At 36.4% G+C, this 27,539-nt stretch overlaps 1 protein-coding gene across 4 annotated transcripts in view; it reads left to right on the top strand.

Annotated features, from left to right (window-relative positions):
- The window catches only part of rab27b (RAB27B, member RAS oncogene family), a 40,196-nt gene that overhangs the window by 1,873 nt on the left and 10,784 nt on the right, over window positions 1-27,539 (top strand). Inside the window, exon 2 of one of the 4 annotated variants that reach the window (XM_084137314.1) lies at window positions 18,088-18,209. The exons of the other annotated variants lie outside the window; for them this stretch is intronic. The gene's annotated coding sequence lies outside the window, so the exon portion shown is untranslated. The remainder of the gene's footprint in view (window positions 1-18,087; window positions 18,210-27,539) is intronic. 4 annotated transcript variants of the gene reach the window in all.

Here is a 27,539-nt window from a genome sequence, read left to right on the forward strand (position 1 = left end):
ATTCAAGAGATTCGTTCAGAAACGTTCAAATTCGTTCAAAAACGATGAATTCCAGTAATGAAACAAGTGAAGTATTTATGAGTCATTGAATCATTCGCATTCAATCATTTTTTTTTTTACAATAATTCATTCAGATTAATTAAACATCTTTAAATAGACTGCAGCAATTAACATTTTGCCTCTAGTAAATCTAATAAGTAAGTTATTTTGTTTAGTTGTCTGTTCAGAATCGTGATTCTCAATCTATCCAGAATCGTGCAGCTCTATTTAAATCTGGATTTATTTGATCCATTAATGTTTAATTGAGCATTTACAGTATATTTCAGCGCTTTTGGATGTTGTTCAGGCTAGTTTGCTCCGTGTCATTCCCCACACACAGTGCAGTGAGTCAAGCGGCGTGTGAAAATGTTCCAAACCAGAAAAATGTGATTTTTCCAGTGAGGTTCCCATGTGTGATGCACGGCACCTGAACAGAAGGGAGTTTGATGCTTGTATATTACTAACAAAACCTCTTATTGAGCGTGTTGCACTGTTGCTATTGATCTTCTGAAGGGTGTATAATAGACACAACATGAGTGTCAAACGCTTATTGATTTCAGTCACTTCAGAGCTGTGGAAATAAAGCTCTGCAGTATAAAACCTCTGTAAAACAGATATTCGTCCGCACCGCTGCCTTCATGCTTAAACTCAGTTATTGATAAGATGATAAAGCCAGCGATCATTCATAAAGAAGAAGCGACATGAACATGCAGGAGGCTGAGGAGTAATTAGGAGCGTCATCTATCACTGATCCATTAGTGTTTATTAAAATCTCATTAGTGAACTACTGACGAAAATCTGAGTGATGTTTGACTGTGCAAAACTCACCATTCTCATGCTGGGGGCGGTTGCTAGGGTGTTGCTATATGGTTACTGTTTGTTTTTAGGGTGCTATTATGCTTTTTCTAGGGTGTTGTGTGTGGCAGGGCATTGCTATATGGTTATGGTTTGTTTTTAGGGTGTTGTTATGCAGTTGTCAGGCTGTTGCTATAGGCTTACTGTAGTTTACTGGTTGTTTTTAGCCTGCTGTTATGCAAAGGGTATTGTGGTTGGTTGCCAGGGCGTTGCTATACAGTTCCTGGTTGTTTTTAGCATGCTGTTATTGGTTCCCAGGGTTTTGCTATAGGCTTACTGTGGATACTATTTGTTTTTAGCCAGCTGTTATGTTAAGAGTGTTGTGGTTGGTTGCCAGTGCAATGCTATACGGTTACTATGCTTACTGTTTGTTTCTAGGGTTCTGTTATGCAGTTGCCAGGTGTGTGCCAGGGCACTGATATATGGTTACTATGGGTACTGGTTGTTTTTAGCGTGCTGTTATTGATTCCCAGGACGTTGCGATACACTTACAGTGGTTACTGTTTTTTTTTTAGCCTGCTGTTATGCAAAAGGTGTTGTGGTTGGTTGCCACTGCCAGGGTGCTGCTGTACGGTTTACTGTGGTTATATGTTGGTTTTGTTGTGCTGTAATAGAGTTACTAACTTACTAGGGTTTTTTGGCCAATTTCCAGGATATTGCTGAATGATTATTTTGGTTACTATTTGTTTTTAGGGTACTGTTATGCAATTGCTAGAGTGTTGTTGGTGATTGGTGGGGTTTTGCCATACATTTACTGTGGTTACTGGTTGTTTTTAGCTTGCTGTTATGCAGTTGCTAGGGTGTTCAGTTCAGTGTGGTTGCTAAATGGTGTCTTAGCAACCCCACTGTCTTAGTCTAGTCAATTTAGTGGCTGAAATGATATGCCGCCCAAATTTTTTCTTTTTATATATATATATAATCACCTGTCCCATTACTGAATGCCTTTAGTTTTCATGCAGAGTTTAAGGACATCAGCTGTTGCCCATATTAAACTTGTTTCATGTTTATTTTTATTTCAGCGACTCAGAATCTTCAGAGTTTGTTTGAAATCTAGTCAGTGTTTCAAAGCTATTTCTCTCTTCTTCTTTTTTTGATGTGCTGTGTTGTACCCTGACAGAAATCATATGGCGTTGAATAAGAATCAGCTGTCGGAGCGACTGTTTAATTAGGAACACACACACGGTAATTCTCACCGCAGTAAATCCTGAGGGGCACTGCCTTTTATCAGACAAATGAGTCAATAAAACATTCTGCTGCAACATTGAGGAATCAGTTGTAAGCGGCTGAATGAATGATGTGTTAATTCATTTGGACGGACTTTTTTATTTATTTATTTATTTATTTTTGTAGATGTTTGGCTTTGTTTAACTCATTCCTCAGTTGGTTATAATCAGCTTGAATTACAATAATGCAGTGGTAACATGGGACTAGTTTGATAAAATCACTTCCTAACATTGTCTGTTTAAAATTACATCCAATATTTTAACTACTGTTATCATGACCACTTCTGGTTAACACCAGGGTTAAACTAAAACAATAAAAAAACATTTTTGTCACTTAATAAACATTAACTGAAATAAAGTAAACTTAAAATTTAAACCAAGGCAGCATTTCTCATTTTCATTTAATTTCTCTAATTTCTTTAATTTCATTTTAATTTTACTTAGTACTAAACTAATCATTTACCAAAACGACTTATAAATAAGAAAAACAATAGAAGCAATCAAATTAACAACAGGCCAACAATATGTAAGTGCTGTGACTAGTCCCAGTTAGTTTAGCACAGTACACTTAGCAAGGTTTTTGTTTTATTAAATAAATAGAAAAAATATATAACGAATGCTGGTATAATTGGGTCAAGTGTTGGCGAAAAAGATGTGCCTTTAGCTGTTTCTTGAAGATGGCTAAAGGTTCAGCTGCTCGGGTTGAGTTGGGCAGGTCTTTCCACCAGCAGGGAACAGTCCAGATAAAGGTCCATGAAAGTGATTTTGTGCCTCTTTGGGATGATGGCACCACAAGGTGCCATTCACTTGCAGAACACAAGCTTCTGAAGGGCACATAAGTCTGAAGTATTGAGTTTAGGTATGGGGTGCAGAGCCAGTGGTTATTCTGTAGGCAAACATCAGTGCCTTGAATTTGAAGTGAGCAGCAATTAGCAACCAGTGCAAGTTTATGAAGAGAGGTGTGATGTGCGCTCTCTTCGGCTCATTAAAGACCGCTCTCGCTGCTGCATTCTGGATCAGATACAGAGGTTTGACAGGTAATGCTGGAAGGGCTGCTAAGAGCACATTACAATAGTCCGGTCTGGATAGACCAAGAGCTTGGACAAGGAGTTGTGTAGCTCTGATAGGAAGGGCCTGATCTTCCTAATGTTGAATAAGGCAAATCTGTAGGACCGGGCCATTTAGCAATGTGGTCTGTGAAGAGTTATGGCTGATGAATCTAGCTGAATGGAGAAGTTGTGATGAAGAGTTGGGTTGACCGAGACTACAAGCAGTTTTGTCTTTGCACGGTTGAGTTGAACGTGGTGGTCCGTCATCCAGGTAGAAATGTCTGTCAGGCTGGAATGAGACGTAGAGTTGTGTGTCATCAGCAAAGCAGTGATACGAAAAGCCATGTTTCTGAAGGACAGATCCTAGTGATGACATGTAGAAGGAAAAGAGAAGTGGCCCAAGCACTGAGCCCTGAGGCACCCCAGTAACAAAATAGGCACCCCACCCCGTAGAGGCCCTTTGCTTTGAGGACTGACAGAAGGATCCGGTCGCTAACTGTGTCAAAAGCGTCAGACAGATCCAGAAAGATGAGTACTGATGCTTTGGAAGTTGCTCTGAGCTTCAGTAACCGAGAGCAGGGCAGTCTCAGTTGAGTGGTCACTTTTGAAGCCAGTCTGGTTGTTGTTCAGGAGTGTGAGAACGGTAGAGAGTTGGTTGAACACAACTCGCTTAAGTGTCTTTGCAGTGTATGGAAGAAGGGATCTATAGTTTTCTAAAAGTGCTGCATATAGTGTGGGTTTCTTTAGCAGTGGGTTTACCTGAGCCTGCTTAAATGCAAAGGTATTAGTATGAAGAGAGGTCTTGATAATGAGTGATAGTGAGTGAGTGCGGGTACAACTGAATAAGAAATGGCTTGAGGAGATGAGTGGGGATAGAATAAAGCCGACAGGTAGTAGGGGGATTGGAAAGGATGAGTTTGTAGACTTCTGCCACTGAGAGTTTGTGGCGTGGAGGATTGCCGCTGATGGTTGTTGTTTTGTTTATGAAGAATGTGGCAAAGTCATCATCAGCTGTTAGAGATGATGAAAGACAAAGAAGAGAGGAAGAGATTCTGAAAAACATGCAAGCATCAGAAGAATTGTTAATTTTGTTGTGGTAGGATGTTGTTTTAGAAGTGGAGACATTTGCAGAGAAGGAAGTAAGGAGTGACCAAGCGGCAACCTCCATGTCTCTCTCTTGAAACCAACACGGATGTGAATTCAACGGCAATTCATCGACTGGCCGCTTGAGGCTGGCTGCAGAAGTGAGTCAAATCTGTATCTCCCCCATGTTAAAATACCCAACTTTACAGCAGAAAAAAACATGTTTACAGCCTGGAGCAAAAAGTGGCTTTGGTCTATATAGCTTATTTTTCCCTTCATGACAACTGTGAGGGGGGTGAATCTTTTTATAACTCATCCGTTTACATATTAAGCCTTAAAGTTCTGCAGAATTAAGGGTGTCTACTTTTGAGTGACAGGTGGATTCCCGCTGCTGTGGTCATTAGTCATCATTAGCCGTTTGTCTGCTGTTTGTTAGCCGTCACGTTACCTCAGCTAATTGTCTGACTGTAAAAATAAATAAATTCGGGAGTGACGCGCTACCAAGATGGCGACGGTCGGCCACGCCCACTTTAGGCTTCAAAAACGGTCTTCAGAAACCTACAGGTGACGTCACGGACACTACGTCTATATTTTTTTACAGTCTATGGGAGTGACTGATACAAACTAAGGTCAGTGAGATCTTTGGATTTGCAAAACTTTCTCTCTGCAGATCTGGATAAAAAAGAGCAAAAGTTATCCAAAGATGTCAGAGTGGAGCAAAGAGTATCAGTTACACTGTTTGTATCCAATGATGAGAACGGTTTTGGGGGAGAACGTGAGGATGAAACCTTAGATGACTGGCTGGAGGGTGACATCCACCTAATGAATCCATCCTAACTGATAATTTAAAGAACTTTGAACAAATTTATCATACAACTTTTAGAAGAGTTATCAGTGTGAGACGAGCAGTTAAAGAAAGGGAGAAGAAAGATCCTCAGTAAGAACTTGTGCATCTTCTCCCTCCTCTGAAGCCCAGCGTGTCTCTTTACTCATTGGGTAATTATCTCAGGTCTGCCTGCTGCGCCCCACCGCAGGGGTCAGAGGTCACAGGGCTCACCAGCTGCTGAGGAAGACCCCCCGCTGGGCGCATTACCTGCGCGCCAGGAGCCCTAAACACCCCCGGCGGCTCCATTTTAAACCCCTCGGACTAAGGGCCGTCGTTTTGGAGATAATGTAAATGTAGAGAAAAACTCAGTCGATTAATTTACTAGATTTCTGATTTAATGTTTTTTACTTTACCTGTTGATTTGGCTGTTAGTGATGTGATGAAACCTCTAACACCAAGTATTAAAGTTTAGTGTGTGCATCGTCCTTCAGCGGAGATAAGGCTGCTCAAAATTCAGTGTAAAGGTGCAATAAAAGCCAGGCTAAATTATGGTGGCTCGTCAGTCCCTCGAATCAAAATGAACAGTTGTACAAATGTGCAAATGCATTTATGTAAACACGCCTAAATGCCACTTCAGAGGTGCTTCTGTGCCACCTTTGTAGTGTAAATTTGGCAGTTTAAGTGATCATCACGCAGAACCAGGGCTCGACAGAGCGAGCGTTTCACTCGCATTTGCAACTAAAAAGAAATGTGCATCCTTATACAGTCTAAAAATTTCAGTTGTATAAATTTAAAAGTAATAATAAAAAGTTAAATCTCGTAAATGTTATAACAACCATCTTACTTTGGAAGTCGTACATTTGGGGATGGAAAAACAGGAATTGTGACGCAGCCTAATGTGATCATTCATCTTCAAAAGTCTTATTTCACTAAATAAATGCAGGCGCTGCATGTTTCACAGTTTAAAAAACACAGCACTGTTGCACTACACGCTCTTGCTTTATAAGCAGTTCACAATCAAAGAATACCATGCTTTTATGCCAAATAGATTGATAGCAATCTACTTTTGATGAACTAAGACGATGTTAACTTTATGGTGTTTATATTGTAAGTGCATATTTTATCCTCATCTTTTTTGAATGAGCAGCCAGCAATAGTAAAGCACAGAAAAATAAGAGTCCTGTTGTATTTCGGGCTTATTGCACATTATGCATAAAGTTTTTAGAGTTATCGATTTTTAGCATCGGCCCAGTATCTGTTTGTTAAGTAAGCTTAGAAATAATTTCATAATTAATTACATGTGCTCTTTGGAGAAGAAAGTAAGGCTAGTTCACCCAAAAATGATAAGGGTGACTCCCATTATAAAGCTTGGAAGAGCCAGGACATTTTTTTAATATAACTCTGATTGTATTCCTCTGAAAGAAGAATGTCATATACACCTAGGATGACTTCAGGGTGAGTAAATCATGGGCTAATTTTCATTTTTGGGTGAACTATCCCTTTAAAGGGGTCATATAATGGTACATGCACTTTTACAAGTTGATTGTACTGAAATGTGTGTTGGCAGTGCCTGTACACAACCATCATAAAATTATAAAAATCCATCCAGTGGTTTCTTTTAATCTCCTTATACGTTTCCTCCTGTCTCTAATCAAGCCGTTCGACCGTGTGACGTCACACGGTCGGACGCCCCTCCCACGATTGTTGATTGACAGCAGCGTTTCAACACAGATCCGCCCTCGCTCGCTCGCGAGCTGTCATCATAGTCCGCGCATCATTGTTGATACGCCGGAGCACTGTCTATGAGCAGAATGGCGTCTAAGCGATTGTGGTGTTCTGTTCTTGGGTGTAATAAGGAACACAGCATCATTTTGATGTTCTTAAATCCAAACCGCTGAAGACGCAGTGGCTGAGTTTTGTTTTCGAAGGGAATATTCCCCACGATTATTGTCAATGCTTTCATGTTTGCGCGAATCATTTCACACACCAGACTGCTTTACAAACAAGGGTCAGTAAAGCTGGATTTGCTAAGAAGCTTCTCCTGAAAAAAGGATCGGTACCAACTATTCGTGTTCCTGCTGCACCTCCAGAAGAAGAAGTGAGTGTAACGTTTTATTAGCCTAACCTTTATATTAATATTTATATTAATCTTTGCAAATCGCTAGCACGCTTCGCTTCACGATGAATGCGGCTAAGGTTTACACTCAGGGTACATTACGGCATGTTTTCTATGTACGACGTTCTCAATATAATTCATAATCCCACATTTATAATGAACAACGCGTTATGGTTATTGTGTTATTAAAACGGTGTACGCACAGAACAGAGGGGCGGGGTGAGCAAAGCTCATTATCATTTAAAGACACATGCACTTAAACGGCGTGCTGAAAACAGAGCTGTTTTTGACCAGGTAAAATTAGTGTTTTCTTACAATGCTAATGAGAATTTTTAATTAAAGTATATTACAAACTTTTAATTTAGACCCTAAAGAATCATATTAGCTTGTACAAAAATGGCATTATATGACCCCTTTAAATATGTTGACCATAGACTAAAATGTGCTGTTTTTTTCTGAGCTGTCTGAATGTTGTAATTGGATCAGAGGGAGTTTGTGATGTAAAAATGCACAATGTTTTTTGTGTTCAACTTTCCTTCAGTGACTGGAGAAGAGGGTCACATGGAGGAAATGTGTTCCAGCTCATCCAAACAAAGTTTCCCCCAAAGCCATAAAATAGCAAATAGATGCACTACAGCGACTGTAAAAGAGGGAAGGCCTCGGGGAGATGTTGTCTTTCACATCCTAATGCTCATAAACACGTGCCCCAAGGACCTCGGCCATCTCTTATGTATTAATCTTCTGATTAATAATTCATGATGTTGCATGTTAAAGTTAGACCTGTCACTTTCATCATTTAAGTTATGTTAGCATAATCATTTTAAATCATTTGTGATGGCCGATCGCACCGAGGTTTGTCGTTTCAGTGGCGTCTGGGATTTTTCATCTCCTTAAGGGCGTGTGGATTCACGAGGGCTAATTGGGCAGCCTAAATAATTAATGCGGCTGAAGACGTTAAGAAATGCCAGAGAGCTTGTGAAGGAGCCGCAGTCTGTGTGGACTTGTGGTATCTAATGGCCCTGCTCTTCTATTTATTGTGTGTGTGTAGGTCTGAAACAAACCCAGATTCACAGTCTTCTGCTGAATGCGCATTTTGCCAATATTGCATACTTGTACCGCACACTGAACGCCTGCTTCATTCATGATGGGAAAATCCAATTTGTAGTTCCTTTTGAAAACTCTCCATGCTTTTTGAGCACCTGGTAAGACAGTTTGCTGGTATTTACCTAACCTGCCATTGCATGCTGCTTTCATTTGCATGTGAGCATTTGCATTTATGTGTATTCATCACCTCATAACATATTTACTTTTAGGCTTATTGTGTAATAAAAAAATCAAAGGAGCACTGTTTCAAACTCCTCTTAGCACAGGATTGTGGGTGATATTTGCATGCACAGATGCACACTTTGACATCGCCTGAGTCAGTTTTATTTGCTTTCTCTTTTCATAATGCAATGCATCTATACAGAAATTCACACTGTTTATAATGCCAATGGCCATTATCCTTTATTTTTTTTGGATTCTGTTTTAGTGGGTTAATATATTCAATTGATTAGATGTATAATCACTTTAATTCATAAAAGTTTAAAAAATTTAATTAGTATTTTAAAATGCAATTAATGCATTTTTTTGTGTGTCAAAGTACTGCACATGTTTGTTTTTTTTGCATTTTATTTTATTATATATTATACATCGTAATATGTTTATCATAATTTCTTTAAGTTAAATGTAACTTTTATTTTGTTGATTTTTAGTGTCTGTGTGTATTTGCGGATCGTTTTCTCAAGTGAAATGTTGAAATGCTGGTGAAGTGACTCTTAGAGCGGCTCTGGAGATGAAGTTCATGTCCTCGTATAGTGAGACTGAAACTGAATGTTGTTGTCTTTCGCGTCTTCTAATTCACATACATTTATTTCAAAATGCCCGTCCTGGCAAGTATCCTTGTAAACATGGTTATGTCTTCAATCAACGTAAACAGCTGAGAAATAAAACGCCTTTGTATCAGTTTATTGGATCTGTGCAACTCTTAAAGTGACAGCAGCCTAATATTCCTATTTTTTTAATGTTAATGAAACAACAAAAGACAAAAAAAAAAATTCACTCACTACTCTCGACTAAATATCTTTTCTAAGTTTAGTAAGGATTAATGTATTTAAATTATACAATGAAGAATATATTTTACATTTGATTACTTTATTTCCTGAAAACTACGGTTAAACATAGACCTGAAAAACATACTTTCAGACTTTCAGACAGACTTATGTTTGTTCTGTTGTATTTATGTATTTATTAAATGGGTCCAATCCATGTTCAATAGGAATTATTTGATGATGCAGTAATAGCTAGTATAATTTAAATCATGATCAAAACACTAATCTATTTTATTGACAGAAGTTCAAATGAGAGCAAGTGACATATCGGTAACCGTATCGGCATAAAAGTCCTAGTTAAAACTGTTGCATACACGTGGCCACAGAAATGTGTTTCCGCAAAACGAATATAAATGCGAACTTCGATCGCTATTATGCAAATTTAATGGTGTTCATTTCCACGAAAGCAACAGATATGCACTGCATTTTATTTATCATCAGCTTATTTCAAGATCAAAGAGTGCAATAGGAGAGAGAGTGTCATCAGCACTGGTAAGATCATTAACTCACTACTTTTAATGAAGATGATTGTGTGTTGAGCTTCAGGATGCGACGCCGAGCTTTCAGTTAAATTTGCAGCATTTGATGCATTTATACTGTAATAATGATTCTTTTATCATCAGTACTTATGTTTTGGTATGCATGGGTACATGCCTTGAAAAGGTGTAATGACATAATTGTTATATTTTGCCTTTATAACCAGACGCTATGTTATTCTGTTGTATTTAAGCTGTTTTCGGGGGTGAGGGGGGTTGTTATAGTAAAAATGGAAGGAAGGAAAATCTAACTTTCATGGTTTTACTGTACAGGTGAAACTCGAAAAATTAGAATATCGTGCAAAAGTTCATTTATTTCAGTAATTCAACTTAAAAGGTGAAACTAATATAGACTCATTACATGCAAAGTGAGATATTTCAAGCCTTTATTTGTTATAATTTTGATGATTATGGCTTACAGCTTATGAAATCCCCAAATTCAAAATCTCAGAAATTTTGAAAATGTTCATAAGCTGTAAGCCATAATCATCAAAAGTATAACAAATAAAGGCCTGAAATATCTCACTTAGCATGTAATGAGTCTATATAATATATTAGTTTCACCTTTTAAGTTGAATTACTGAAATAAATGAACTTTTGCACAATATTCTAATTTTTCGAGTTTCACCTGTTTGTTGCTTTATTCCTTTCAATAAAAAAAATAAAAAATGTTTTTGCAGCCTTTGGCTTGCTGAAGTAATCTGTGGCGGGTCATATCTGTGGCGGCTGTGGCGAGATGTGTCACTGTAGCCCTGTCAGATATCCGGTCTTACACACTCTTAAACATTTATTTATTATTTTACCATTTTGGGAGGAGGAAATTCACACATGTGGTTCAACAACCAGATGCATTTACACTTGTCCACTTTCGTCTTGAATCTCAGTCCACCGCCTTTAAATCCGGCTGGAAAGCATTTCAACACCGGGTGTAAACAACAGGCCCTCAGAAGAAAAGGTTCTAAGCAGAATCTTAAATGGTTCCGTCAGTCACTTCACACAGTCTAGCCAAAAATTCAATAATTTTTGATATTTCTTTACTAGTAGGCGGAGGACACTATAGTTCATTCATGTAAGTGAGGAGAGCAAGGTGTCTGAATACAGTTTGGTTTGATTGTATATAGAACCTTCCATCATGTGATCAATGTATGACCATTTTAATTATTTTTTTTATTTTTTATATATTTATTGAACATTTTCAACTTTAACAAAACACTACACAGATTCCAACCACAAAAAAAACAAAACAAAAAAACAGCATAAACGTACCAAGCACATTTAACCTAGGCCTCATTTTTAATTTAAACGAAATTTTATGAATTATACAGCTTATCAGCAGATTTTTTTTTTTTAAATAACCTGTTAAACATGAATTAAGTAAGTCTTCTGTAATCATTTAAGACATTTCTCCTTTGTGTTTTTTTTAGAACCCTAGAGTTCTACATAGAACCCTTAGAACCCATAGAACCCTTATTTCTAAGAGTGGACTGAAATTATATTTGTGCAAACTATAATTGATAGTCTGTGAATGAAGATGCAGCTTGTGTTTCTAGAGCTCATGGATGCGTATCTGTCAGGAAGTTTGTGTCTTGATGATAAGCCGTTTTACTGTTAATCAGCATTTCCTCTCTCAGGGCGTTCGTTAGTATTATCGCAAATGTGGTTGAATTACTGACATCAAACGACTCCTAGTTTACATGCAACTACAAGCTCACAGTGACCAAGTCTGTCAGGCACCAGAAGGACAAAAAATTAACCTTAAAAGTGCAATGAAATATCATAACGGTAGTGCAGATAACATCACAGATCAGCATTTTTCATGAGTCTGTAAAAATACTCTTATTTACATTTGTGTTAAAAACATGGATGCATTAATGCGTGTCAGTTTGAATATGTTAAATATTAGACAGTAAAAATACTCTCAAATGTCATTTACATTTGTGTTTAGGTTAAAAACATGCTGAAGTGTGTGTGAGATGTGATTGATTGGTGAAGCTGCATCTGGGTTATGCAACAGAAGAAACGTGCAGTTTCTGTCAGCGAGACACGTCTTCATCCGCTCACTGAACGTATGGCTGGATACGTGTTGCCATAGCGATTGTTGTGATGTCATTGTATTTTGCATAATGGGATGGAGGCATTCAGACAATCAATGATTTAACAACGATCAGCTCAAGGACCTTCAGGGGTTGACGATGAAGGCTTCCCTCCTCTTCCTCTTCAGCCTTGAATACTAGATTTGTACATTTTTCAGATGAAGACTCGAGTGCTGCTTCTTGACCATGAAAAACTGACGTTGAAGCTGGATTAATATTTAGTGTTAGTATGTTCACTATTATCCATGGTTATTGTAGTATATAATATTTTTTATATATATACTGGTACTTGTCTGTAAAAAATACCCTGCAATAATGTAAAATATTGCTGTTTATTGTTATATTGGTGAATAAAAAAAAGAAAATGATTAGATTAAATAATAATAATAATAATAATAATAAATAAAAATAATAATAAAAAAAAAAATATATATATATATATATATATATATATATATATTAAAGAAATTAATTTTTCAGGATTGTTTTAGTTTTTATTTTAGTTTTATTAATATATTGAATTCACTTTTATTTTATATTTACATTTTTCCTGTTAATTTTAGTTGTTTTTTTTAGAAATTTCATTATGTACTTTTGTCATTTTATTAGTTTTTTTAGTGTTTTTAAATATTGCTATTTAGATGTAATTTGTTTTTATTTCAGTTTTAGTTTTATTTATTTCTAGTTACTAATTTTAGTGCTTCATCTTACACTTATTTCAGTTTATTGCCAAGGCAACATTTACGTTTAGTTTAAATTTTTCAACTAATATTTATATTTTATTTTATTTTATTTTATTTCAACATTATTTCAATTAACAGATATGTTTTTGTAATAGTTTTAGTTAATGATAATAACCCTTAGTTTCCAAAGCACCATTTGTCATTTTCATTTAATTTAATGTGAAATAAAAACTATAGACATATAAAAAAAAAACTAATAAAAATGACAAAAACACAGCATTAAACACAAAATTACTCAAATTAAAATGAAAACAGAAAATATCAAATGAAAAACATTCAAAATATTAATAAGAACTAATATCTCAGTGATGCTAAAATAAGCAGTATTTTATAAATATGAGCAGTATTAAATAAATAATAAACACTCATCAGTACAGTAATGACCCTGTGATATCTTCATCTTCATCTTCACACAGATCCGTGCCGCTGTTCAACATGACCAACTGCTGTTTCCCAAAGTAGAAGCTCATGCATTTTTTAATTTTTTAGAAATATTACATCTCAGAAAGTCCGTTTGATTTATGAGAGAATATTTTATGGACATGCATTTTTCAGGCGAATGTGCCCTGAATTCAGGCTCAGATCTGAGAGGTTTCTCTGTTAGTTCTGATTAGCTGATACTGTACATACAGAATATATGTCTTGATCATTTTCAGCCTTGGGCTATATCTGATATAGATCTCACGGTTTTTCCAATCAGAGGAACTGCCTTTTTGACCAAATAGATGTAGTAGCCAATTATATGCAGAAAGTAAAGCTCGTTTCTCACATTGATTTTCATTAAAACAATACAACGGAGATTAATATATATATATAACAATACAATATATACAACAATATAACAATAAACAGCAATATTTTACGTTATTACAGGGTATTTTTTACAGACAAGCAACAATATATATATATATATATATATATATATATATATATATATATATATATATATATGAAGAGTTCAGATGCAAAAGCCTCTAAGTGCCATCTGAAATTTTCTTCTAGAATGATAATTTTTATAAAGCTTGTATATAAGTTAATTAATTTCACTTAAATGACAATTAATAGGTAATTTGCATTGCCATTTAAGTGAAATTATTGAACTTAAATATACAAGCTTGATAAAAATGGTCATTCTAGAAGAAAATTTCAGATGGCTTTTGCATCTGAAGTCTTCATATATATATATATATATATATATATATATATATATATATATATATATATATATATATATAGGTGCTATACATAATGCTATACAAAAAGTTAATAAATAAGGAATATATTTTTTATGTTTTTGAAAGATGTCTCTTCTGCTCACCAAGGCTGCATTTATTTGATCAAACATAAATTAAAAACACAACAATATTGTGAAATATTATTACAATTTAAAACAGCCGTTCTCTATGTGAATATACAGTAAAGTGTAATTTATTCCTGTGATCAAAGCTGTATTTTCAGCATCATTACTCCAGTCTTCAGTGTCACATGATCCTTCACAAATCTCTCTAATATGCTGATAGTGTGTAAGGCATCTTGCAGAATCTGATTGTTTTGCCAGTGTTTGTGAGCTCTAGCCTGAACACATGATCAGTAAACAGCAGCATCAGTATTTATATTTTAAGAGGATTCACACATATTCAGTTAATGCTGTAAACAGGCTGTGCTTCTTTCTCTCACAACACAGTTCTCTGCTGGAAAATAGCATTCCTCGGATACCTTAACCCGCTCTGTAATGCGGTCTGCGTGACTCTCCTGTGCTCGCCCTGCAGACGCCGTGGAGGTCATGTGAACCAGAGACCGAGAGCGCCGGCTGACCAGTTTCTCATTCGTTTTTATCAATAGATCACCTCGAGAAATATCATCATACTCTCACTCGTGCCCTTCTGAACCCGTGTGACGTTCGTTTGTGGAGCAGAGTTTTCCAGTTTCTGCTAATGAAATGAAAAGCACCATCAAAGCGACTTAATTCATCTTATAAAGCATCATATGACTTCAGAAGACTTGGATTATAATCCACGAGTCACATGGACAAATGTTACGGTGCCTTTTGTTTTTTATGAGCTTAACAGTATCGATCAATATCCATTTTTGATGGTTTTATTTTTTCCTAAATTCCGTTTTATTCAAATTTTTCGTTTTACGTTTAAATTTATCCGGATTCCTTTTCAATGGTTGCATTACATTTTAATAATCAAAAGTGATGTCTAATCAATTGAATTGCTAAAACTTTAACAATTTAATACAATTTTAACAATGATAGTGTCCTATAAAATGTTTTATTTATTTTTAGAAAATCTTTTTTTTATGATTTAATACAAATTTATTATAAAAAATGGTGGTGATCAAATAAATGCAAACTTAAACAGTAAACCCCCAAAAATATATATATATATTTAAATGAAGTCCCCCTGTAGTCAATCATTTTATCCCTTAAAACTCAACTTTGATCACCAAAATGACATATTTAAACGTTTTTTTTCCTTTAAAAAAATAATTATTCATGCCTTAAAATAGCTTGAATGCAACTTTACACCCTTTGCATGGTTTGTCTTAAAGCATATTAAAAACACCACACAGACATATATACAGTATTAAACACTTGATTTTCACCACGGAAGGATCGTTAAAATTAAAGCATGGATGAACAATTGTAATACTGTTTGATATTCCGTAAAAACAACATTTAATTAGCTATTTTTATTGCTATTAGTACTTTGAGAAGTACACTCTGTTTTACAATTATTAAACATTTCTGTCACAATTTCTTCAAGTTAAACTGAACTTTTATTTTGGCGGGTTGCAGTGAACACCTTGGATTCGGTCCATGTTTTCCGTGCGACGTTTCTTTTATCGCTAGCAGGTTTGCATGGTTCTGCTGTACTTATTGCATGATTGTGGTTCTGCTGAAATCCGCACAAACTCTCACAGTTATGAAGTGCCCTCTGAGGCTCCTATATCATTACCCAGAATCCCTCAGCTGTAGAGACAGGCCTGTGATCTGCAGACACTGAATGTGGAGCAGTGCATTAATACACGCCTCACCGCATCACTGTACTGAATTAACCTAGTTCACTACACTACATCTACATCTGTGAGTACATCTAGTACTCACTACATCTACTGCACCAATCAGTCCGTCAATGAAAGTCAATGGGGTCCAATGTTGTTTGGTTCCCAAAACATGCTGTCCATTTAGCATGTTCATTAGACAGGACGAGTTACATAAGAAGGCTATTGCAATCTATATCACATACTTTAAATCCACTATTAAATGGATGTTTCGCTGAGTTGATTTAGGCTGTTTTTCAATCGACTTGTCTCTAAAACTCTCTTGCACTTATTTTAATGCACACTTGTGTGTGTTTAGCTGTATTTTAGCTGTTAAATTGTCTCCGGACGTAAGCTGAATCTGACCAAACCTCCCTTTTGGTGATGTTCTCAAATATATAAATAATTCATAAATAAAATGAATTGCATATATAGTTATGAGCACCAAAGAATTTTAAAGGACGTTTCTTGTATGCCACTTATCCCAGCACACATTGTTTCAAAGCAGCTTTACAGAAAATCATGATGTTAATGTTTATAATATCTTAATATCTTCATGCCTTATAGTCGCATTTAGCAGATTAGAGCTGGGCGATAATATAATCACATTTTGCAATAATAAAAACAATCAAGTAGTTGAGATTTGCTATTGTAACATTGCTGGGAGTGATTCCACGTAAACAAACACAACGAAAGGCAGAAACAAACACACATGTAACACCCATCAAGGACAACATCAAACAAAGAACATGAGGTTTAAATACACAAGATAACAAGGGCTGAAACAAGGAACAGGTGAGAGCGATAAGTAGCTATGGAGATAAATGAGGGTAAATGATGCTTCTGAAATCGCATACTTCCCTACTATATAGTAGACGAAAAACAGTATGTCTGAATTCACAGTACTTATAGAAAAGTACCCGGATGATCTACTACTTCCGGTGAGATTCTGAAGTGTGCATATGATGGACACGTTACTATCCCATAAGGCCATAGGAGAGGATTTATGAATGACAGTGAAGCGACGCTGGCAGGTCACATGATAATGACAGCATGGAGAATGTAGTACGTCCGGATTACATTCATACTATTTTTAGCGGTCATTAAGTAATTACTCATTCAAATTAAGTATCTACTCGAGAGTATGTGATTTCGGACACAGCCAAAGAAACAAGGAAGTAAAACACAGGAACCATGTGAACAGGAACTGCTTATCAAAATAAGAGTCCTAAGACACAAAACAGGGAAACACTAAATGGGAATCGTTCATAACAGCTATATAGTATATATCGCCCTACGCAAGTATACTGTATGAATGTGGATAAAGTTGGATATTATATATATTCAACTTTATATATAGAGCTGTACGATAGGCCTAATACAGTTTACATTTTTGCAATGATATAAACAGTAACGCAGCCAAGATTTGCTACAGTATATAGGCTACAAGAAAGAAAATCTGGTGGAAAAACAGATTCAAATTCATTTTTTGTGATTAGCTGTATGTAAAACCAGTAGAGGTTTATGGTGTGTCGTCATGTAGATAAATATGTGTAAATGTAAGCATTTAAAGTCCCCCTGTGGTGAAAATCCATCTTTTAATGTTGTTTATGTGTCTATGTGGTGTTTTAATATGCTTTAAGACAAACCATGTGTAAGTTCATAAGTCGACAGCATTGCTGAGTATTTCCTCCTTAAAACTGCAGTGAACCAAAGACAGTCTCAAACACACGCTTTGAAATCGCTGGTGTTTCTGACGTCACAAACTACCTTGTAACCAATCAGATCAACGTGTGATCGTCAACCAGTGGATCTCTGAGCTGAGTGAGTGAGTGGAGGCGGGGCTCATTTGCATATTCATAGAACCGCGTATACTAAATGAGGCAAGGGTGTCGAGTTACATTCAAGATATTTTAAGGCTTTAAGAAAGAAAAAATCAAGGAAAAACGTTTAAATGTGTAATTTTGGTGATCAAAGATGAGTTTTAAGGGATTAAATGATTGACTACAGGGGGACTTTAAGCATTTCTGTAGCTGCAAGTGCAGAGCAACACTAAAGTCATGGTTTTGATTCCCAGGGAATGCATGAACTGATGAAATTTGTAACTTCAATCACTTTGGGTGGAAGCGTCTGACAAATGGATTGCCTAAATGCAAACGTGTGTTACTTTGATGAAAATGTCAGGTTGGTGGAACGCAGATCTGTCCTGTTGATTTATTGGTGTTCTGTCACATGGCTGTAGGTCTTCCCTTTGTGTGTGTGTGTGTGTGTGTGTGAGATCCTGCCCCAGGCCTTCAGTAGTAACAGTCCAAGCGTTCTCCTCCAGAGCGCAGAGACAGCCGCAGTGATCTCGAGTCGAGACGGGTGTGCTGCTGGTTTACTGTGTGTGACGAACGCTCCAGACGATCAGGAACTTTCCCCCGCTGAGAACAAGAGGAAAACACGAGGGTGAGATCTGAATTTAAATCAGTGTTTTAGAGCTCAGCGGTGACGTTTTTGATGGAGGTGAAGCTGTTGAACTGGCTTGTTATGGGATGCTTATAAAGTAATTAATGAGAGCACTTACAGTTAAACACTTGACGGGATTGCGCTGATGTAGTTTTGAGTTCTTTTCCATTTGAAATGACCAATGTTTTTCAAGTGCAGATTAAAGTTGACATATACTGGAGAATTGTGGCTATTGCATCGATTTTCCTTTTAACTGCACAGAGGTTTTGGCAGGATTCAGAATTTAGAAGAAAAAAAAGATATTTTTTCTGCATTTCCCCCATTTTACAACAGTACACGTTGCTTTTTGTGAAGAACAGACCCAATTACTGGTTTAAAAATATAGTCTTCTCCTCCATTACAGCTCTCAAATCTCATTCAAGCCCTGTTTGTTCAAATCAGCTACATGAAGATGTGTGTGATATGTTGGAGATCAGTGATATTAAATGTTGTTGGTTGTTTTAGAGCTTCGTGGTAGGAATAATTATCAGTCAACAAATTAAATGTGTATTCAATGATTTTATAAGACTCAAAATATATAATTTGTACTACTTTTATGTGACTGTGAGTTGCATGAAAACCCTTGTATCCTCTTGTTAGCTTTTGTTTGGCTTCTCGTTTTGTGTTTGTCAGTGTAAAGCCCTATTCTGAAGGGACTAGTTTAACATGGAGAGGAGGGGTAAAGTAATTATTACCAGAGCTTCTCTGTGATTTTAGTCCCGCCCGAATGTGCATCTCAGTGATCATCACGGACAATGTTAGTAAAGATTACGGCGACTTTTACCTTCAGTAAAAAGGTCCGGAAAAATGACCTCAGGTAATGCTAATCCCGTGCGAATAGACCCGCTGTAAATATGTACGTAAATATTCAGTCATTTCCTGTTTAAAAGTAGTTTTCCGCTGTTTCTCGAGTATGGAGACGCTTGATAACGCATTCAGTCGCGTTCTAGACGCTGGGACGTACGGTGGCCGAGAAGGGTCACAACACATGCGCTTTTGAGCTTTTTATCAGAGCACATCGACAAGTCTGTCATAATAAAAGAGAAACACTTACCTCTTGTAGCCATAGACAACAAAAGCGCACATTCAGATAGCGCGAAGACAACCGGATGGATGCGGGTCCGTCACTGATTATGGCCCCCCTGGAAACATTTCCGTTGTGTCTTTGCAGTTTGCAATTCGTTTCCCTATTTGCTCGTGCTGTGAATATTTGCAGCGTACGTGATGTGAAATCGACGAAGTTGTTTTCTGAATATGTAGTTGTTGTGGCGTTTGTATGTGTTGTGACCCTTCTCGGCCACCGTAGGGAATGAGTCTGTGGCAAAACTCAAGTGTTTCACACACACCATTCAGATCAGAGAGAAGATCGAAAGCACTTGTTAGAGGCACAAAACTTCTTTTACCAACACAATCTGATACATCGTTCGATGTTTTATATATATAAATATAGGTTATATGTGTTTGTGCACGTAAGCAACGTAATACACACATGACGACAGGAGTGACGGCGGTGTGTAAATCGAGTTACTCTCACACTTCTGCTGGTTTACTGAGATCTCTTATCCCGTGCGAACTGGCCATTAATATTACAGATGTCCTGTGGTAAAATTACATTACTCCATCTACCCTTGTAAAGTTAATCCCGTCCGAATAGGGCTTAGGAAAGAGAGTTGTATTGGTTTTTTGAGAGTTTTGATTGGTTAACCTTCATATTATATTGTCATCGTTTGTGTAAACATGTCCAGTGATGCTCATTTTAGTGGAAATATACGTTTCTAAGTTGAAGTTCACATGAAAATAATCAGATTTTGCTGAAGATGATAAGGGGGGATAAAAGTCATACTGTAAATGATCAGAATCTTTGCGGTGTTGAAACTCTCTTTATCTTCTCTCTGTCACACACAGTGTATCTTTTGTGTGTTCCCCCTCCAAACCTCTGAGCATGTGATCGCTGATGCTCACGGGCTGTTGTCGTCTTCGCTGTTAGTCAAGGGATCAGTGTGTCGGTGATTTAAAGCAACAGTTCATCCAAAAAATGATCATGTCGTTCCAAAGCCTGTATGACTGACTTTCTTTCTTCATAATAGATGTTTAGCAGAATGACAATGACAACATGGCGGATGTTGCACGTCTGAATTTCATTCGTACTACACCAGAGCGGCACTATTCTGGTTAAATTGAGAATCACGATTCTGAGAACATGATTCTCTCACGATTATAAACAAAATAACATGTTATTTACTACAGGGTTCTGACAAAATGATAATTGCTTAATCTGAATAAATTATCAAAAAATTTGTTTGAGCGAATGATTCAATGACTCACTCATAAAGTCTTCACTTGTTTCATTACCGGATGAATCAGCGTTTTTGAACGAATCTCTTGAATGAATGATTCAATGACAAACCCATTTTTAGTCACTTGTCGCCACCTACTGGTGTAACGATGTAATCGATGCAATCTTTATTTGAAGAGTCAAGCTACTCTATTTTGATCACTACCACAGACTACATCAGTGTTTATATGTGAACTATAATCTTTTATCGCAGTATTCCTGTTGAATGTTTGTAACAGAAATAATGATACTTTCATGACAACTGCTCTCTCTGGATCAGAACGCAGATTTGATTGTTCAAAATTGTTTGATTGAATGTCTATTTTTGCATCCATTACTCATCTTGTAGTGGAAGGAAAACATACAAAAACACACTTCATATTTTTTATGCTCTGAACATCTTATGTTCTCTCAGATCTTATGTACTAGAAAGTATATGAAAGTCTCTTGAATGAATGATTCAATGACAAATACATTTATGTCACCTGAAAATTTTGAAAGTTTTCACGCTAGTAAATGTCACAAATAATTACAAAGAAACAAGCAAATTAAACATTGAGTTAAACATGAATATTTGAAGTAGAAAGACTGAAATAGTATTTTATTATACTCAACTTCAAAATATAATTTTTACAGTGTACTGTAATGATACTTTCATGGTGATTTTTGTTGCTCATCCTCATTCACTTTCAGTGTATGAGAAGAGCAACCTTGAAAATTCTGCAGTTTCTGCCTTTATATTTTTGGCTGTACTGTGCCTTTAACCTTCTGTCCTGATAGTCACTTTGTCACTTTTGGACTATGCAAGTACATCCGTTAAAGATCTGTTAGTGTGGTTTATTTCATCACTGTTTCTTGTCTACTTCTCTTTAACAGTGTTTCACGCTTAATATTATTCACTTGTAAATGGTGCAATTATTGATGTTGGGAAATCGAGGTCATGTTTTCCCACAGGCCTTTTCCTCTCAATCGCTATTAGACTCTCTGACTCGGTTGGGTTTCTCAACTCTTGTTTTTTTTTATTTTATGTCTGTTCTAGATCATATTCTGTAAAGCGTTTACTGTTGCCGCAGCTTTTTAGTGTAACATTCCACACATTTATTGCCTGTAATGTGATTTATCATATGTACAGGATGGGAAGTGATGAGGCATGATTCAGCCTCCATTATGACATCATCACTTCCTCTGATCCAATCAGAGCGCAGTATTCCTGGCACCACATGACTATCCCGTCTCTGTCCATTAAGACTTGATTTCTTTGTTGAACAAAGGATTAGAAGTGCTGGCTTAAATATTACACTTCAGCAAGACTAATGTAGAGACCGGGACTTAGCAACACCCTAGCAACTGCATAGCGACACAAAATGTCTTTTGCATGGTCAAACAGAGCTCTAGTTTAATCAATCGTCTTGTGCAATGTCCCCGTACGCTGCGTCTAATTGTCTAAATGTCACAGTTTGTCTGATCAAATGTCATGCATTATACTTGCTTTAACCCTGTAAGGCCCGATGCATGAAATGCAGTAAAATCAAATATGCATTTGACTATCATATTTTAGCTTTTATTGGCTCATACAGTATGATATAGTGAGAACATGGAGGAAGAAAACAGCTCAGCTTTATTCACAGGCCCAAACTGAGCAGAAATATGCAAGATGCTGATATTTATATGGACAAAAAGGTAAGATGAAATTCTGATGCTTGTAATGTAAATCAATGAGATCTTTATAACATGCATGTAAATATCAGTCGTCACTATATCTACGATGATATTTAAATGCTTTGTTTTATGATCAAAGCTCTGTAGTTTTAAAACACATGATGCTATGAAATATAATGATGATTGAGAGATGAACAAATAAACCTTCCTCGAAATCCTGATTGATACTCACGATTTTTCTTAAAAAATTACATATGGATAAGCAAGTAAATCTCAGTGTTCATCTTGAAGTGCTGCTACTAACAAAATAAAAGTGAATCTTGAGTTTGCTTTATAAAGTCACTTTACGAGCTGAACGTGGACGTTTGTGCAATTATACCAAAAGCCTTTTACTTGCTAAAAAGTCTAAACGATCAGTCGGACGACAGAAGGACTGAAGGAGAGCGTGTGCAACAGGCTTTAATCATGTTGATCATTTAGAGGCTTTAGTCAATATACATTATAGGCTTTATCGGGTTATTTTCCTGCACATCTGCCTAAACAACACATGTAATCAGTTAATGAACGAGAGACGTATCCTGAACAATACTAATGAAAGACGGCCCAATCTCGTTACGTTTGACTGGAAGTGATCTGTGTAAAGTGCATGTTCTGTTTAAAGGTCAAAGGTCTCTTTGAGTTAATCTGCTTTGACCCCTCATTAAGATGAAGCTCAATTTCCCATTAACCAGGTGTCTTTGACATAAAGCATTGATCTGTTATGTTTTTAACATTGTTAAACTTTTCTTTTCATAGATAAATCCTTTTAAAAACAGTGCAGATGTACCCCTGAATGACCCCTAGACTGATGTGAGTTTGACCCAGTGGAAGACGGGGCAACACTAGGAAAGGCCCATTCACACCAAGGATGATAAATATAAAGATAACGATAAAGATATAGCTCTAAAAATCATTCTCAATATTAAGCGGTCACCCTCCTTGTTTAAGAATAGACGTGAAAATTCACTATCCAACACTTAAATGTTGTAATTAAATAATGCTTTGAAATATAGACCTTAGTTTGTTCTTGTTTTAAAGACGCTAAAGTGAAAGCAAAAAATTAAACTATGAAAAAGTTATAGAAGTTTCCGTTTCCATTAAAAATATAAAGCAATTAAAAATACTATTTGGCCAGTCGAAAAGATTGAGAAAAACGTGTATTTTATACTATTTCGATTTATTTATTCAAAAGCAAGGCAAGGAAAGGCTACAAAAGTATTTTTAGCAATGTAATTTTACATCCGTATCTCATATTTTCCTAATCTCTTGTACCGTTTAACATGGCATCACGTGGATGAATATGCATATGCAAATGATATGCAGATGAGGATATGCATAGTAAAACTAGGCGTTGTAAGCTCATATATGGTTATTTCGGGGTTAGACGCATGTGTGCACAATCTTCTGGGATTTATAAAGGGAATTCAGCGCAGGTTCTTTTAGTTAGGATCCTACGCAGTTTTATAAATGAGAGCCCTGGATCTTACTTGTTTATTCTGTGTACATTTATTGTGACGTTTACACAAGCAAGTAGTTCTTATGTTCATTAAAATCACTTGTTTGGAAGTTGTTTTTGGACCTTTGGTAAATGTAGAAGTAGTTCTGGGGATCTGTCAGCCGCAGAGCTCATGGGAGCTTGTTCAAAACCGGCTCAGACCGGCTCAGGGGGTCTCTGGCCCGGTTTGGTCCCCGTGTAACATCGACCTCTGAGGGCGTTTCACAGCGCAGGTAACCTTTCCACAGCTTAGCACTGATACAGATGTCGCACAGAGGGTGTGTGTGTGTGTGTGTGTGTGTGTGTTTTATAGGCTTCAGGACAAGTCTTGTTGAATCTACATCAGTCTGGTTCCACTGTGCATGTGTGTTTAATCTAATGAACTCATGTTCATTGTGTTGGTTGGGAATGAGTGCCCGAGGTCACACCTAAATCACATTAGACTGACTCTTTTGTTCAAACTTTAGTCAGTATGTGATTGTTCAGTCTTTTACCATCAGTGTAATTCATTGATTAACCCTGTCAAGCCTGATGTATGAAATAAGAGTCTGAATTTTTATTTTTAATGGAACAGTTTATTGAACCTTTAGACAAAATACAAATGAAAATGGTTGCATGTGTTCTTGTTAAGAATCATATTTGAGCTTTTATGGCTCATATTTAGCGAGAGCTCATACTTGAAGAGGAAAAACAGATCAATTTTAGTTAGAGGCCCAAACCGAGCTAAAATCTGCAAATGTGGTGCAGAAGCTGATATTTATATGGCCAAACAGATGAAATTCTGATGCTTGGGATGTAAATCAACAGTATGTAACAGATTACTTGTATAAAATGCATGTAAATAGCAATATCTGCCAATAATATGATATTTAACGTTTAGTTTTATGATCAAAGCTCTAGTTTTAAAACATATAATGCAATGCAGTATAATGATGATTGAGAGATGAGCAAATAAACCTTCCTCAAAAGCCTCATGATCGTATTTGCTGCTTGTGATTTTTCTAAAAAATGGTGTATGAATAATCAAGTAGACCTCAGTTGCTATGGTGCGATTTCCCCTCCATGCAAACGTCCATGACCTTTCACTGAAATCAATATCAGATTCTGTCTTGTGTTGTAAATCCCTGAACAACAGACTTCAGTTTGTCCGTCAGCGCTGTTTACCGTACGCACTCAGGATTGAGTTTGACCTCGGACTGTGTTCATGACATCACCGCATATAAAAGTGGCTCGAGTGATCAGCTTGTGATTATTTACACTAATGTTCACTTTGCAGTCTCAGCTTTAAAGTCCCACTCCGATCATATTTTGAGCTATTTTTAAACATTCTCAGTGGTCTTTAAATGATGATTATGCCGTTTTTAGCCAAAATCACAAAACCTGTGCCGTTTTCTGGGACTTCGCTTCAGCAGAGCGGCAGTAGCTCATTAGCAATTCGCCTCTGCGTTGTGGGCGGAGCCGTTGGCACGGAGACGATGTTAGTAAATAAATATGTTTGTGGACATGCTCCAAACATTTAGTCAGATTAGCCTTTTTGAAGTTTTCATAGCTATCACACAAAGAATAAATCATAGTGCTGCAGAATCAAGTTTAAATTTAAGTTTACTTATAGAGCTTGTGGCCCCGCCCAGTGGAGTTACTAGGTCACAACTCCAGTCTATTTTAGCTGGCATTTTAGCGTCTGCTACTGATTCACAGCCATTTGAATGCAGAAATACTCAGAAATACAACTTTGAGCTTATTTTTCTCAAGATATGTCCTCTAACATCAGAAAAATGCTACAAGAACATGTTAACACCTAGAAAAACATGATTTTCATCGGAGTGGGTCTTTAAGGCCCTTGCACACTGAGTCCGAAATTTGCATCCGAAATTTTCGCACGTTAAAAAATAAATACGATCTCACGTTATGTCAATCACGCTTGCACACACTGCCTCCGAAGCTTTCATCCGTCAAAAAAAATTCGGATCAGGTTAGATTTTCTGCGTTTTTCGCATCTGTAGCAAGCATTTTGAATGGTGTTTTGACAATTTAGAGCCACCGAATCACGAATATTCACGAATACGGAAAAACGCATGCGAAAATTTCTTTTCGGTTTACTGTTTCCCGATGTTTTTCGAAGTGTACATCCATCTCGGATAGAACTGCACGATTCTGAATAAATTGAGAATCAAGATTTTTTTGTTTAAAATGGAGATCAGGATTATTTTACGATTCTGATCAGACAACTACACAGAAATAACATGTAATTTACTGACAAGATATCAATTGCTGCCTGCAGTCTATTTAAAAAATGCTGCATTAATTGAAGTTAATTATTTAAAAAAAAAAAAAAAAAACGGTTTGAGTGAATGATTCAATGACTCACTCATAAAGACTTCACTAGCTTCATTACTGGATGATTCAGTGTTTTTGAACGAATCTCTTAGTAGTCTGTGGTAGTGATCAAAATAGAGTAACTTGACTCTTCAAATAAAGATTGTATCGATTACATCGTTACACCAGTAGGTGGCGAATTACATCGTTACACCAGTAGGTGGCGACAAGTGACTAAAAATGTGTTTGTCATTGAATTATTCAATGACAAACACATTTTTAGTCACTTGTCGCCACCTACTGGTGTAACGATGTAATCGATGCAATCTTTATTTGAAGAGTCAAGTTACTCTATTTTGATCACTACCACAGACTACATCAGTGTTTATATGTGAACTATAATCTTTTATCGCAGTACTTCTGTTGAATGTTTTTAACACAGAAATAATTATATTTTCATGACAACTGCTCTCTCTGGATCAGAACGCAGATTTGATTGTTATTGTTTGATTGTCTATTTTTGCGTCCATTACTCATCTTGTAGTGGAGGGAAAACATACAAAACACACTTTCATATTTTTTATGCTCTGAACATCTTATGTTCTCTCAGATCTTATGTACTAGAAAGTATATGAAAGTCTCTTGAATGAATGATTCAATGACAAATACATTTATGTCACCTGAAAATTTTGAAAGTTTTCACGCTAGTAAATGTCACAAATAATTACAAAGAAACAAGCAAATTAAACATTGAGTTAAACATGAATATTTGAAGTAGAAAGACTGAAATAGTATGTTATTATACTCAACTTCAAAATATCATTTTTACAGTGTACTGTAATGATACTTTCATGGTGATTTTTGTTGCTCATCCTCATTCACTTTCAATGTATGAGAAGAGCAACCTTGAAAATTCTGCAGTTTCTGCCTTTATATTTTTATAATTCAGATGAGAATAAAGTTAGTGTTAATTAAAATTTTAAGGAAAACAAATATATTGATCTGAAATATAGCAAATTAATTTTAAATTCATTCAGGTACAATTACCAAACATATCTCAAGGTCTTTGTCTTTTTATTAATTTAATTAATAAACTAATTATATAAAACTATTGGCAGTGCACTGCAAATAAACTGGTTCTATGCCTTTACTTTATTAATAAAACTTATTTAAAAATACAAGGCTTAAGACATTTATTTTCCTTTAGTGGTCCAGCCTGAGACATGCACAATAAAAAAAATTGCCTTCTGCATTTTTGTTTTGCTTTTCCCTCCATTGTACCGAAGTCGTACCGAACCGTGATGAACCGAACCGTGACTTCTGTGTACCGTTCCAACCCCTAGGAGACTTGATGATGATGATGATGATGATGATGATGATGATGTAATCACAGATGTGTGTGTGAGACTGATCTGCCGATCACATGAGGAAGTGTTTCAGGGTCATG

The sequence above is a fragment of the Abramis brama genome (genome assembly GCF_963993115.1).
Source record: "Abramis brama genome assembly, chromosome: 15".
Taxonomy (NCBI): Eukaryota; Metazoa; Chordata; class Actinopteri; order Cypriniformes; family Leuciscidae; genus Abramis; species Abramis brama.